Source organism: Rhinatrema bivittatum, chromosome 14 (assembly GCF_901001135.1).
Source record: "Rhinatrema bivittatum chromosome 14, aRhiBiv1.1, whole genome shotgun sequence".
In the NCBI taxonomy this organism is placed as follows: domain Eukaryota; kingdom Metazoa; phylum Chordata; class Amphibia; order Gymnophiona; family Rhinatrematidae; genus Rhinatrema; species Rhinatrema bivittatum.
In genome coordinates this window covers 64,149,811-64,164,347 of record NC_042628.1, presented here as the reverse complement: position 1 = coordinate 64,164,347, position 14,537 = coordinate 64,149,811, and the positions used below count along the sequence as shown (strand labels likewise).

The 14,537-nt window shown below is 49.5% G+C and overlaps 1 protein-coding gene across 1 annotated transcript in view; it reads right to left on the bottom strand.

Moving 5' to 3' along the window:
• Positions 1 to 14,537, bottom strand: part of LOC115076061 (sialic acid-binding Ig-like lectin 13) — a 183,297-nt gene that overhangs the window by 151,003 nt on the left and 17,757 nt on the right. The gene's annotated exons all lie outside the window — the stretch shown is intronic.

Here is a 14,537-nt window from a genome sequence, read left to right as displayed (position 1 = left end):
ATGCGTGCCTGCTTGGTTTAAAAATACTTTATTTACAAATAAAAAGCTAACGCATCAAAAGGAGATAGCAACCGGTTATGCACAAATTGGCGATATTATCTATAAGAGCTAGATTAAATATGTCAATAAATTAGAAACATGAGCTTAAAGAAACTTAATCCAAAAAACATACTAACTTAAAAGATTATCTTTATGCCAGTGTTTACAAAATTGAGAGAACGCAACAAAATGACTATTTAAATTACTTAAAGCAGATAACCAACATGCTTACTATTAGATGTGTTATGAGATCTTCAACAATATCCTCTCTCTCCGACCATCATAAAAGACTGAAAGACGCCGGCGTCTTTTTTTATAACAGTTCAAAAGCGCGCCAAAGCAGCTGTCATTCAACAGAAGGGGGTGTGACTAAAAAATACCCGTATGTTCAAAGTGAAAGAGACTGCAAATCGGAAAAACGTACTGTACAATTGTGCGCCTTATTCAAGCATTCTGACTCCTGAAGAAATCAATACATAGTACTGAAGTAAGACAAATATAAAACAGTGTACAACAAAGTCCAGAAAAAATTGGATCTATATAATAAACGGGAAAAGTAATGTGATAATAAAACCACGGAAGTGAAAAAGAAAATATGAGTAAGACCTAATGTCAGTGAATATGAAAAAAATATATCAAAAATATGTCAAACAAATGTGACACCCAGAAGCATAATAAGAATGATGTATAGAATATAAATGTGAAGAATATGACAATAAATATGTAAACTCTGTGAAAATAATAAAAATAATAATAAACCTTAAAAATGACACTGTATGATAATAAATAGATTGAAACACCAAATGAGATGAATAATAAACCACCAAAGTGATAAAAATCTACATAATAAAATGTGATATATAGTAATAAAAATATGAATATAAAAAAAACCGACATCAAATAATTTTAATAAAAAATGTGATGTGTAAAATGTGAATATCAAAAGAAAGTGTCAAAAAGTAATGTCATAAAAATATGATGTATGGAATATAATTATGAAAAATATAAAAATGAATATGTAAAAAATGAAAAATAAAAAATAAACAGCACTGGGGAGCATATATCAATCATTGAAAAATAAACAGCTAAAAGATATAAAAAAAATATACTGATAAATAAAGGAAAGGCAATATATTGCAAAACGTACAGTATAAAATTAAAGAAAAACAGAGTAGTCTATATCTAAATTCAAACCATTAGGTTCCATATATATTTTTGTTCTGTCTGTAATAATATGTTATCTAAATCACCTCCTCTCCAATTGGGAATAACTTGTTGCAAAACAGAGAACTTGTAATCCTCAAATCTGTGATTTTTTTCTAATGTATTTGCAACTAATGGTTTGGATTCGATTTTCCTGTTGATGCTGCTCTTATGTTCAATGATTCTTTTATTTAGTTGTCTAATGATACTATATGTAAAAAGAAATTGGAAGCTCTGCTCCTTTTAGCACAATTACTTTTACAGTGCGAGTATTTTTGCCTGCAGAGTAGAGGGCAATTTTTTGCCACAGATTTTAACCCAGTAATTGCTTCCTCACCTGCATATCATCTTTTGAAATGTCTTATTTTCTGACAGCTATGGAATACACATATTTCTGATATATTTGTATTTGGCATGGTACAGGAAGACATGCTTTTCTGTTTCTAATTTTCTAGTGTTGCCAAATTATGTGTGTATAGGGGGTGTGTATATAAAAAAATCTTTAAACAAAATCCTAAAAAATCTTTTAAGTAAAATTATGAAATCACCTTATACATTTTGTAGAGAACAGATTTTGAAATGTTGATTAATAATACAATTTAATAATATTCTATCCCATTTTTTGAACAAGGAATTTTTAATGACGTATTCTTTTTGGATTACATTTTCTTTCATTTCACTATCTCTCTACTGAGTTGCCAAATCTTTGGAAACAATGACAGGGCCCGAATGTGGAGGAGAAGTAGGTGTTGAGTGAATCAAATCTATCACGGAAATTGTTGAAGGAGGGACTGGTTGTTGGGCATGGACCACCGAGTCAAAGAAAGTCTGGAGAAACCCAGTGATCTGGGTCAATGTTTGTGAGGCCACCCCTTTAAGTGCTTTAGATGATTTAGAAGTCTTTCTTTGCTTTGGAGAAGGAGAAACTCCTGTAAGGCGACATTGAGAGGAGTGTCTGGAGGTGGAGGATTTCCTACCTGAGCGACATGTCAGGTCACCACGCGTGGCGGAGGCAGAAGAGAAGTGAAGAGAATGGTGTTGATTGTCCCCTTCTGAATAGTCAGGGTCAGACAATAGTATAGGCAGTGGCGGGGAGGTCTTTCGTCTTGGACTTTGATGGACTCAGTGTCTCTTTGGTACAGAGGCCTTGTGCTCGATATGGTGAGTCTTTCTCTTCGCCTTGCCATGTTTTGCCATGGTGTGCGTTGGGGGATCACCCGATGCACCACATGGCATTGGATGCGTCGGTGCATGTGTTGGCATCGGAAGTGTTAGTGTCTCTATTTCTTGCTTCTAGCGAGTTGGACGTGTGTTGGTCGAAGTCTGTTGTGTTGGTTCTTTGTCCTGGTTCGGCACATCTCCCTGCACCGATGGGGGCTGCCTCAACGCAATCAATGCATCTGGGTCCTGGGACGAATGTAAGGTTGGATCTTTATGAGGCCTCTTGGGAGGGGGCAGCCCAACCTTACCTCCACTCTCTAGGACCTGCTGTTGGAGGGGGTTTGTAGAGAGGAGGCCCTCTTGGTGTCCCTCGGCCTGTTGGCTTCCCTTACCGGGAAAGACTGGGCCAAACGTTATGGGGCATAGGACCCCGAAGTATTTCTGGCACTCTCCCTGAAGTGGGCTATTTTTATGACCCACTGCCTTTGTGCTCTGGGAGACATCTTACTGCAGTCATATCAGGCCGCCATGTCGTGGTCGGACTCGAGGCAGATATAACAAAGTTTGTCCATTCGTTACGAACATAATTTTGCCAGAGCAGCAAAATTTAAATCTGGGGGCCTTTGGGGCCATTTTGAGCACTGAAAAATGCTGTTTGGGGCTCTCAAGTGAGAGGAAGAATAAAGGAGACAGAAGAAGACGTCGCGTCCGAATTGCACGTGGGGAAAGAAAGAACTGACAGGAAATCATCAGCTGTGCGGGAACAGCACCACACAGGTGTGCAGCAGCATACTTTGCTACTAGAAGAAGTTCCTGCCGAGAGTCGCCAGGGACACTCCCAGAAAGCATGGCTAATTCAGTCCTGCTTATCTGCGTAAAAAAGGGCTTTCTGCAACAAGTTTCATATGAGCTGCTTCCCCAGTAACCAAATCTAGCACAGACCTCATATGAAGCCTAGAACCAAAATATAATACCAGACACTCCGTGCATCCACCTACACCACAATCAATGAATCTGCCCCAGCAGTTTCATCCTTCTGTCCAATGCAAAAGAACACCTTGCCTAGGCTGGCTACGAATCAAGTCTGAGACCTTCCAAGCTTTGCTACAGAATTAGCTTGCACTTAGCCAAATCTTTAACATCCATGTTCATGTCAATAGCCAAAGAAGCACATGCTAGACAGAATGCAAGTCATCTGCCTTCAACTGTATTCAAACAAGGATACACCAGGAAATCTTCCCAGCATGGAACAGCTGCTATTCCTGTAAAAAATGGGCGAGGAGCCATCACTACCCCAAATGGCACTGGAAAAGAAATATATCTCCACTGTAATCCTATGGTACTGCTGAAGATCTCTGCAAATCAGAATGTGAAGGTAGGGGTCTTGTAGTTCAAAGACTCCAAGAACCCTTCAGTTCCGACTGCTACTGTAACCTATCCATGCATCCAGAGAAGTCTCATAGTCAACAAGGATTCATTATTAAGGCTAAATCAAATTTGAGACGTTCTGCCTCTATCTCAGACAAAGCCTCTTCAGAATCTGCCAGTGGAATCTGCTGTACCCATCGAAAACACTCTCCTTTCAAGCAGAATAGAAGCCTTGACCTCAAACCACAAAGCATCTATTTTGGGTAACTTTTTTTTTTTTTTTTAACTCTTAACAATTTTCAGGCATACAAGAAATTCCACAAACATCAGTGGTCTAACATCTCTCAAAAAGAACAATAAGGTAATAACTGGCATTTAAATACAATACTAGTCATTTACGCAGTGTCAGTAAGTATAAGCAGTCTCACAAATTGGAGACTATAACTTGCGAGCTCCCCTGGTTCAGTCAAGACTATAATAATCAAGATAATATCCCCATATCTGATGATATTTAAAACTTTTATTTGAAAGATCATAGCATAATCATTCAATATAAGCAATATCCCTAACTTATTCATGCCAATATTCCAGAGAGGGTTGGACTTCCAGAACTCTGCAATGGTACACTTGGCTGCTAGAATCAAATGACCTTCTGGGGCTCTGAGATTTACCGGAATTAACAAACCCTGCCAAATACCCAACAGTCCCTAATGTGGCTGCAAGTGAACAGGGATACTTAGAATATTGGAGATCTCGTGTGATTTCTCTTCAAAACCAAGTTATCCCTTTGCAAAACCGCATGTGAACATAAGTACCCTGCTCCCCACATCTCCACCAACATGCTGTATTATAGACAGGGAAAAGTCCTGCATGGTATGTTGGAGTGCTATAGATTCTGTGGAGCAGTTTAATAAGCAACTCAACCTTCTTACAACAGATAGTTAACCAATGAGCTGCTTTCAAGATTTCCTTCCAATCCTTTGTAGTTAAGGCATCTAAATCTGCATTATCCCAAACTTATGCAAAAGAATACACCCAATATATATTTGCCACCCCTTTGGCCAAGGCATCCAGATTGCATAAGTATTTTTCCATTCCATTAAGTGGAACATTGGGATCATCCCCTTTGGCCAAGGGGAACTCTGCCTCTTCTAGCGATCTGGATCCTCCACCTCAGGAGAATCCCTTGGGGGGCTCCTCCAAACAATTCTCGACAGAGGCTGTTTCCCAAAACAAAACCTCCTCTGGCCCTATGCTAAGCTGCTTAGGCCAAGAAAGGCCTGCAGAGACACCCCATACGCCCCCCCCCCCCCCCCCAACCCGGTCCTGAGAGATGCAGCATAGCCTTTTTCAAAACAACAAAGCCATATGCTTCAAATTAACTACAGTATGGGAAAATGGCCCCAGCAAGGCCTTTTCTACCCCATCAGGGAATACTAAGGAACCAGCTCCCCTTTCCCTGCAGTATGCTGACACCCCTTTCAACTGGAACCAACAGCATAGGATTAGAAAAGGCCTCCCTGCTTTCTCCTTCTGAGGACTAAAAAACTTTTCTGTTAATCTGTGGCGGGCCTGACAATAAGCCCAGCGGGAGACTTATTAGGTCTGGCTGACTAACTCAAGGACTGCGGAAGGACTTCCCCAAACAGCCTTCTCCGCCTCCTGAGCACTCTTGTGTATAGCCTGAGGCCTGAACTGCTGCTATTCTTGGCATGCTCAATCAGAGAAGACAATATTATGTAGAAGCACTGCAAAACTTTGACTTGTATCAGAGATAGCTGCTTATCTGTTCATCCTTCTCTGCTGGCAAAAGTCCTCTTGAACCACCCCCACACCACTGGGAGGACACCGAAGATTGGAAGTGCTATGCGGGAACAACCATCTTTTTTTTTTTTCATATAGCGACATTCGATCTCAACTGAGATATCACACCGGTTTACATTCAGGTACTGTAGGTATTCCTCTATCCCCAGAGGGCTTACAATCTAAGTTTTTGTACCTGAGGCAATGGAGGGTAAAGTGACTTGCCCAAGGTCACAAGGAGCGACCTTGGGCAAAGGCAGACCTTACCGGAGAAAGTTCTGCCTTCCTATGGCTAAATTGCTTGGTCCCTGGAGCCTGCATTGCAGGAAGGGCCAATGCTCTGCCTTCTTTCCTGACTGGAGTTAAGGCTGCTGCCAAGATGCTCTGGGGTTTTTTTTTAAACAAATCTTAAAAGGACCACACCCAAACACAAGACCCCAGAAAGGCTGAAATATTTTCCTTTTAGATGTCTTCGAACAGGAGAGAAGCCTTGAAGGAGAAGGAGGCGGGACTACAGTATGAGGGAGCCAGCACTACCGGCTATCAAAATCCTCCTAGATAAAGGGTACCAAGCAACCAAGAGTCACCCTGCTCGACCTTGCTTCATCAGAGAACTGTAGGATGGACTTCCTTACCATCTGCTGGAGACAGAAAATACTGAGTGATGAAGATGGCACACTGGCTTATGTACCAACAGTACAGTAAAGATTTTCTTCTTTGTCTCCGTCTGCTTGTAGGGGAGAAAATCCCATCCGTCTGGACTTATCTGGGGGACAATAAGGAGTGTGTGTTTTTGTGTGGATGTTTGTGTGTACAGGAGGAGTATGTATGGGATGTATATAAGTAAAGAGTGTTTGGGATCTATTTGTAGGAATGGACTGTAGTGGTGGGGAATGTATATGTATGTGTATAGAGAGCTTGTGTACAGTTTGTGTTTGGGGCAGTGGGTGTAGGGAATGTGTGTTTTGTTGTATTTGGGGCTATGTAATGAGTATGGTGTTGGAGATTGTGAGGGGTGTTGTGGGAGTCTCAGTTTGGTGGACCCTTGGGCCGACCTGCTGGAGACTGGGAATAGATGGTCAATGTCTCTAATGAATAGCAGGCTGGGAGGCAGATGTTCAGGCGGTACGTAGATGATCTTCACCCTGGAAGCTGGTACTCCCCCGGGAGGAGCCCGTAGGAGCTCAACCACTGGGTCTTACGTGGCTTCACCCTTGGAGACCGAAACCCCCCCGGGAGGAGCCCATAGGGGCCTGGCCGCTGGGACTTAGGCGGGTCGTGGATCAGGACAGGTAACTGGAACCAGACTAGGACAGTAGCAATACTGTAACTGGGTTCGGGTTCTGGAACCAGGCAGGAACTGTAGCAAGACTCGGGTACTGGAACCAGGCAGGAACTGTAGCAGGTAGACAGGAACCAAGCAGGTACTGTAGCAGGCAGGCAGGAACCAAGCAGGTACTGTAGCAGGAACGGAGTGACAAGTCAAGCGAGTCACTCCGGGGCACAGCGCAACAGATAACTGGGAAGCTAACCCGTTGCAAGGCAAAGACTGGAAGGCCGCGGCCGGCCTATCAAGGCTGCATCGTCTGATGTCAGGAACTGGGCGGGGTCACCACTGGTGGGAAACCGGCTAGAAAGGCGCCCAAGTGTCGCACGCGCCTAGGAGCAGGGCGTCCTCAGGCACCTTCATGGCAGCGCAGCCGCAGCTGGGACGCCGCCAAACAGGCCGCAAGCCAGGACTCAGGAGGCGCGCGGGAGCAGGTCCGGGAACAAGGAGGTAAGGGCCTGGTCGCGGTGCTCGCAGCCAGGACCGCAACAAGGGGTTTATGGTTTGTGGGAGGGTTGCGGTGGTGTGGGTTGTGTCTGTAGGGACTGCAAATGGAGTGGATGGTGGGGTTATTTGAGATATGGGTATATGTGTGAGTGTAGCGTGTTGTCTGTGGGTATGGATAGGGTTTTGTGTAGGAGATGTGTATATGCGCGTCGAGAGTTTGGCATGTGTGTGAGGATCTGTATATGGGTATATAAATACATGTGGGAGTAGGTGGGGTGTGTGTATGTGGATTGGGGCATATAGGAATGTTAGAATTGTACACAGAAATTTAAGAAAAAACTCAAAACCTGGCTTTTCAAACAAGCCTACTTTTAACAAATCCCACCTCACTCTCAGTACATAGCTTGATGCCCTCTCCTCCGTCCAGCCCATTCCACTTTATATTACCTTTACATTGCTTATGCCCCTCCCTCTTAATCTTGTGCATTCGATTGTCTTTGCAACTCTCAATTGATCTTCCACTCCCCTAATTATGTTATAGCCATGTTCTCATAATGTTAATTTATTGTGTTTACACTATCGCTTGAAATTCTTTGACCTCCTTAACTTCTTTGTTACTATTGTTCCAGTTTTTTGTAACTATTTTTTCCTGTTAACATTGTTATATGTAAACGGGCATGATGTACCTATGAATGTCGGTAGATAAAAACCGAAAATAAATAAATAAAAAGAAAATTATTCCTCACCTGCTAATTTTCGTTCCTGTAGTACCAAGGATCAGTCCAGACGGTGGGTTATGTCCCCCGTCCAGCAGATGGAGTCAGAACAAAAGCTCGAGGGGAGGTCCTATATGACCTCATTCCCGGTGCTACAATCCTCAGTAACTAGACTTACAAAGCCAAGAAGAGAAGAGACGGAGGGATCAAGAAACGTAAATGTTCAAAAACTGTAATTAACAATTGAACTGCGCTGAACCACTTAAAACGGAACTTGCAAACCAAACCTTAACCTCAATCATCCCCTGGGGCACCAGGGAATGTCATAGGAAGAGACAGAAAGAATAGAGTTGACGAGCAGAGGCGTTCCCAAACAAAGAATCCCCCCAATTACTAGGGAGGGTGTCTGGACTGATCCTTGGTACTACAGGAACGAAAATTAGCAGGTGAGGAATAATTTTCTTTTCCCTGACGTACCAGGATCAGTCCAGACGGTGGGATGTACCAAAGCTTCCCTACGACTGGTGGGCCGAGGAAAGCCCTGCTCGAATGACACTATCTCCGAAGGACCCGAACACGGGAGCACGGACGTCCAGACGATAGTGCTTGGAAAAAGTATGTAGTGACTTCCAGGTAGCCGCCCTACAGATCTCCTGCGCGGACACCGACGTACTTTCCGCCCGAGACGCCGCTTCAGCCCTCAGAGAATGGGCCTTAATCGTCAGCAGTGGTTGTCTACCGGCCGTCAGGTACGCTGAAACAATCGCACCCTTCAGCCAGCGGGCGATGGTGGCCTTGGAAGCCATACGACCCTTCCTAGGTCCCGACCAAAGGACAAACAAATGGTCCGAGAGCCGGAAATCATTGGTGGATGCCAAATATTGCATTAGGCATCTCTTCACGTCCAAGGATCGCAGTTGTCTAGAGTCCTCCGACGAGAAGGAAGGCAATTCAACCGACTGGTTGAGATGGAAAGACGAGACTACCTTCGGTAGAAAGGAGGGCACCGTGCGCAAAGACACCCCGCCGTCCGTGAAACATAGATAAGGTTCCCTACAGGACAGCACCTGGAGTTTCGAAATGCGGCGCGCTGAGCTAATAGCCACCAGAAAAATAGACTTAAGAGTAAGATCCTTGATGGTGGCCATCCGCAAAGGCTCGAAGGGCGAGTCACCAAGCACCCTGAGTACCAAGTTGAGACTCCAAGAAGGACAGGGTGGCCTGGTCGGGGGCTTCAGCTGCCTTACCCCCTTGAGGAAGCGAACAATATCCGGATGCGACGAGAGCAGCAAATCTTTACCATTGTGGAGAAGCGCTCCCAAGGCAGCCACCTGTACCCTAATGGAGTTATACGCGAGTCCCATCTCCAGACCAGACTGCAAGAAGGCGAGAATCTGAGCGACCGAGGCGCTACCCGGGACAAAGGAGCGCGAGACGCACCAATCCTCAAAAACCTTTCACACCCTTACGTAAGTAACCGAGGTGGACGTCTTTCGAGCTTGTAAGAGAGTGGAAATCACCGCCTCCGGGTACCCCCGACACCTTAATCTGCGCCTCTCAAAAGCCAGGCCGCAAGACAGAAGCGATCTGCCGCCTCGAAAAATATGGGACCCTGTCTGAGGAGCCGCGAGAGGTGACCGAGGCGAATTGGTCCTTCGCGAGCGAGGTGTAGGAGATCCCCGAACCATGGACGGCGGGGCCACTCTGGTGCCACCAGGATTACCGGCCCTGGATGAGTCTCTATCCACCGAAGCACCTTCCCCACCAGAGGCCACGGTGGGAAGTCATACAGGAGAACCTGCTGAGGCCATGGCAGGACCAGCGCATCGACGCCTTCGGCGCCGCGTTCCCTCCTGCGACTGAAGAACATGGTGCCTTTGCGTTTGCTGCTGTGGCCATGAGGTCCATGTGGGGCTTCCCCCATCGCTGTTCTATCAGGTGCATCGCGGCCCTGGAGAGCTCCCACTCCCCGGGATCCGACGCTGGCGGCTGAGAAAGTCCGCCTGCACATTGTCGACGCCTGCTATGTGAGAGGCAGATAAGCGGAGCAAGTTGAGCTCCGCCCAGTGCATCAACTTCTCCGCCTCCCAAGCGACGAGGCGACTCCTCGTGCCTCCCTGGCAATTGATGTAAGACACCGTTGTTGCGTTGTCCGACAGAATCCTGACCGCTCTTTGGCGAACCAACAGGAGGAATCCCTGCAGGGCTAGACGAACTGCCCTGGTCTCCAGGCGATTGATGGGCCACTGTCTCTGTTCCTTTGTCCATGTGCCTTGGATGAAGCTCAAGTGGCAGACAGCCCCCCATCATGTGAAGCTGGCATCCGTGGTGACCACTACCCAGTCCGGTGTTTCCAGGGACACTCCCCGAGCCAAGCGTCGAGGATCTAACCACCAATGGAGACTGAGGCGAGCCGCCGCCGGGATTGGCAGTACCGCTTGGTAATCCCTTGAAACTGGCTTCCACCGGGACAGCAATGCCTTCTGGAGGGGCCGAAGATGAGCGAAGGCCCACGATACCAGGTCGATCGTGGAGGCCATGGTCCCTAGTACCTGAAGGTAATCCCAGGCTGTGGGTTCCGGGAGGGATGTGAACCGCCAAATCTGATGCGCAATGCCTGTGCGCGCTCCGGCCGTAGGAACACCTTGCCTACCTTCGTGTTGAAGTGAGCACCCAGAAAATTCAGCATCTGGGAGGGTGTGAGATGGCTCTTGTCGTAATTGATGATCCAGCCCAGTGACCGTAGGAGAAATACCACCCGGTTGACGGCTTGCACCCCCTGCTGTTAAGACTTCGCCCGAATGAGCCAGTCGTCCAGGTATGGGTGAACTAAAATCCCTTCTCGGCGGAGAGCCGCCGCAACTACCACCATCACCTTTGTGAAGACGCGTGGGGCCGTGGCGAGGCCGAAGGGTAGCGCCCGGAACTGGAAGTGTTGTCCCAGAATCTTGAAGCGTAGAAATCTCTGGTAATCCGGAGGAATCAGGATATGAAGATATGCCTCCGTCAGATCCAGCGATGCAAGGAACTCCCCCTGTTGAACCGCAGCCAAGACCGAGCGGAGAGTTTCCATGCGAAAAAGCGGGATCCGCAGAGCTCTGTCGATGGTCTTGAGGTCCAGAATGGGTCGGAAGTTGCCCTCCTTCCCACCACCTTCCTGCACCACGAAATAGATCGAGTAATGACCTCGACCCAAATCGGATGCGGCCACCGGCCTTATTGCCCCTAAGGCCAGCAGACGATCGAGGGTCTGTCGAACAGCTCCTTGTTTGAGGGGAGACCCGCTTGGGGAGAAGAGGAACCTGTCCCTGGGAGCGTGGACAAAATCCAATGCGTAACCGTTCTTTAGGATGTCCAGGACCCACTGATCCGAAGTGATGCGGACCCACTCCTTGTAAAAAAGAGTGAGACGACCCCCCACCCTCGGGGTCGGCTCGTGGGTCCGCCTGGCATCATTGCGCTGGCTTCGCGGAAGAGCGAGGACCCAGCGGCTCCTTGCCGGGCCTACGCCCGCGAAAGGGCCGGTTCCAGGTCTGAGAGCGAGATGAAGGATACCGAGGCGCTTGTTGCTGTCTGTTAGTTCGTGCCCGACGCTGGTTCCGAGGCCGGTTTCTAGAGAAGCTGAATGAGCTGGTAGAGCGGGGCCTGTCCTCCGGGAGTTTATGAACCACATTCTCGTTGAGAGACTTGATAATTTGGTCCAAATCCTCCCCGAAGAGGAACTTGCCCTTGAAAGGCAAGGATCCCAGGCGTGCTTTGGAAGAAGAGTCCGCCGACCAGTTGCGGAGCCACAGAAGGCGACGGGCCGACACCGCCACCATCATAGAACGAGATAAGACCCGGAGAAGGTCATATAGGGCATCCGCTCCATAAGCCAGCACAGACTCCAACCTGTCCGCCTGCTGAGCCTCGGTATCCGGAAGATCCTGCGAGGTGAGCAGTTGTTGGACCCAACGCAGTCTCGCTCTCTGCGCTAGAGCAGTACAGAAAGACGCTAGGACTCCGAGCGCGGAGACCTCAAATATCCTCTTTAGATAGACCTCCAGCTTCCTGTCCTGAAGGTCCTTGAAGGCCGTGCCGCCCGTAACTGGGATGGTAGTACTCTTCGTGACTGCCGAGACAGCCGAATCCACCGCCGGGACCTTAAGTAACTCGAGGAACTCCATAGGGAGAGGATAGAGCTTTTCCATAGCCCTGCTGACCTTGAGAGAGGCCTCCGGAGAATCCCATTCCCTGGAAATCAACTGCAAGAAACTGGGATGGGTGGGAAAGGCCTTGGCCAGAGGCCGAAGCCCTGCCAGGAGGGGATCCCCCTTTCTCACCTTAGGATCTGGGACCGACGGCTCCGGGGGAGGATCAATGTCCATCTCTTGAAGAATATATGGGATGAGCCCATCCAACTCCTCAGCTTGAAATATGTGGAGAACCCGTGGGTCGTCGCCCTCCACCTAGGCAGACACATTGGGATCCTCCCCGGTCGAATCCTGAGAAGGGTCCCCCTCCGGGCTTATGTGCAGACCCCGCGACGATCCCGCAGGAGCCCTGGAGGGTGCCTGTGTCGTCCCTAGAGGCTGTCCCAGACCCAGCGCCGAAGGTCCCTCCAAAGAGGCGTCCAGACGTGGCAGTTTAGCGGGTGTAGGGCCCAAGGGCGACCCCAGAGGCTGGCTGCTTTGCAGGAAGGCCCGGTGCATCAGCACCACAAACTCCGGCGAAAAAGCGGGCAGTCCCGGGGGAAAACCTCCCGGGAAGTCTCCAGCCGGTCGCCTGCCCTCCTGCTCTACCAGGGGGGCCAAAACGGGAGGGAGCGCTGAGCGCGAGCCCCCTGCCTCATCCTCTGACACGCCGGCTTCTTCATCAGAAAACAAAATGGCCGCCTTTCTCGCGCTCAGCGGGAACGGGGCCTGCCGCTGCCGAAACGCGCTCTCCTCACTCCGGTCTCCTGTGCCGTCCCCAGGCTGAGTCTTGCCTTCCTCCGCTGGAAGGCAGGACGAACAGAGTCCCTCCGCCGAGAGCCGGCTTCCCTGCCGGCCACAAGAGGAACAGGCCGCCGAGCGCGGCATGACCAGCTGTTAGGGGAGGCAGGAACGAGCGCCGCGGCAACGAACTAACACCCCCCCCCCCCCGGCGATTCGCGCCCTCAGCACCACCTCGCCTCCCTGCGACCTGAAGCTACCGCCGGGGAATGAGCCTCCCGGCAGCCGGCGGCCCCGGGGAATGAGCTTCGCGGGGCCGCGGATTGCCGATGTAAACGGGAGTGGCGGGGGGGGGGAGCCGAATCCAGCACCACTGATGGCAACCCCTCGTGAGAAAACGCAGCCCTCCAGTGCCAGTAGGAACGGCAAGAGGGGAAAAAGCCTGAAAATTAAGGGGTAGATTTTCAAACCGCGCGATTTGGCCTACTTTTGCTGGCGCATCAGGCGCCAGCAAAAGTACGCTGGATTTTAGTAGATACGCGCAGAGCCGCGCATATCCGCTAAAATCCGGGATCGGCGCACGCAAGGCTATGGATTCTGTATAGCTGGCGCGCGCCGAGCCGCACAGCCTACCTCCGTTCCCTCCGAGGCCGCTCCGAAATCGGAGCGGCCTCGGAGGGAACTTTCTTTTGCCCTCCCCTCACCTTCCCCTCCCTTCCCCTACCTAACCCACCCGCCCGGCCTTGTCTAAACCCCATCCTTACCTTTGTCGGGGGATTTACGCCTCCCGGAGGGAGGAGTAAATCCCCGCGCGCCAGTGGGCCGCTAGCGCGCCGGGACGCGACCTGGGGGCGGGTACGGAGGGCGCGGCCACGCCCCGGACCGCCCCAGGCCGTAACCACGCCCCCGGGCCCGCCCCCAAAACGCTGCCAACACGCCCCGAAAACGGCGCGGCGCTCGGCCCCGCCCCCGACATGCCCCCCTCCGGAAACCCCGGGACTTACGCGAGTCCCGGGGCTCTGCGCGCGCCGGTAGGCCTATGTAAAATAGGCTCACCGGCGCACAGGGCCCTGCTCGCCTAAATCCGCCCGGATTTGGGCGGATTTAGGCGAGCAGGGCTCTTAAAATCCGCCCCTAAGTGAGGAGAAAAACAAAACACACTTACCCCCAAAACGGACCCCCAAGAGGAAGAGAATACAGAAGGAGAGAGTAGCCTGATCGCAAGTCCCTCTCCGTACAGGCCAGCCACCAAAGGTAGCTGAAACCAACCTCCTGGAATTACCAATGAAAGAAGCTCTTTACAATGTCTTTCTTTTTTTTTTTTTTTTCTTGATCCCTCAGAAACAGGAAAGGCCTAAAAACCTAAGAACCTGTGCTGGGGACTAGCTAGTCCCCTGCTCACATCTGCTGGAGTCAGAAGATACTGAGGATTGTAGCACCGGGAGTGAGGTCATATAGGACCTCCCCTTGAGCTTTTGTTCTGACTCCATCTGCTGGATGGGGGACATAACCCACCGTCTGGACTGATCCTGGTACATACAGGGAATAGATAGATAGATA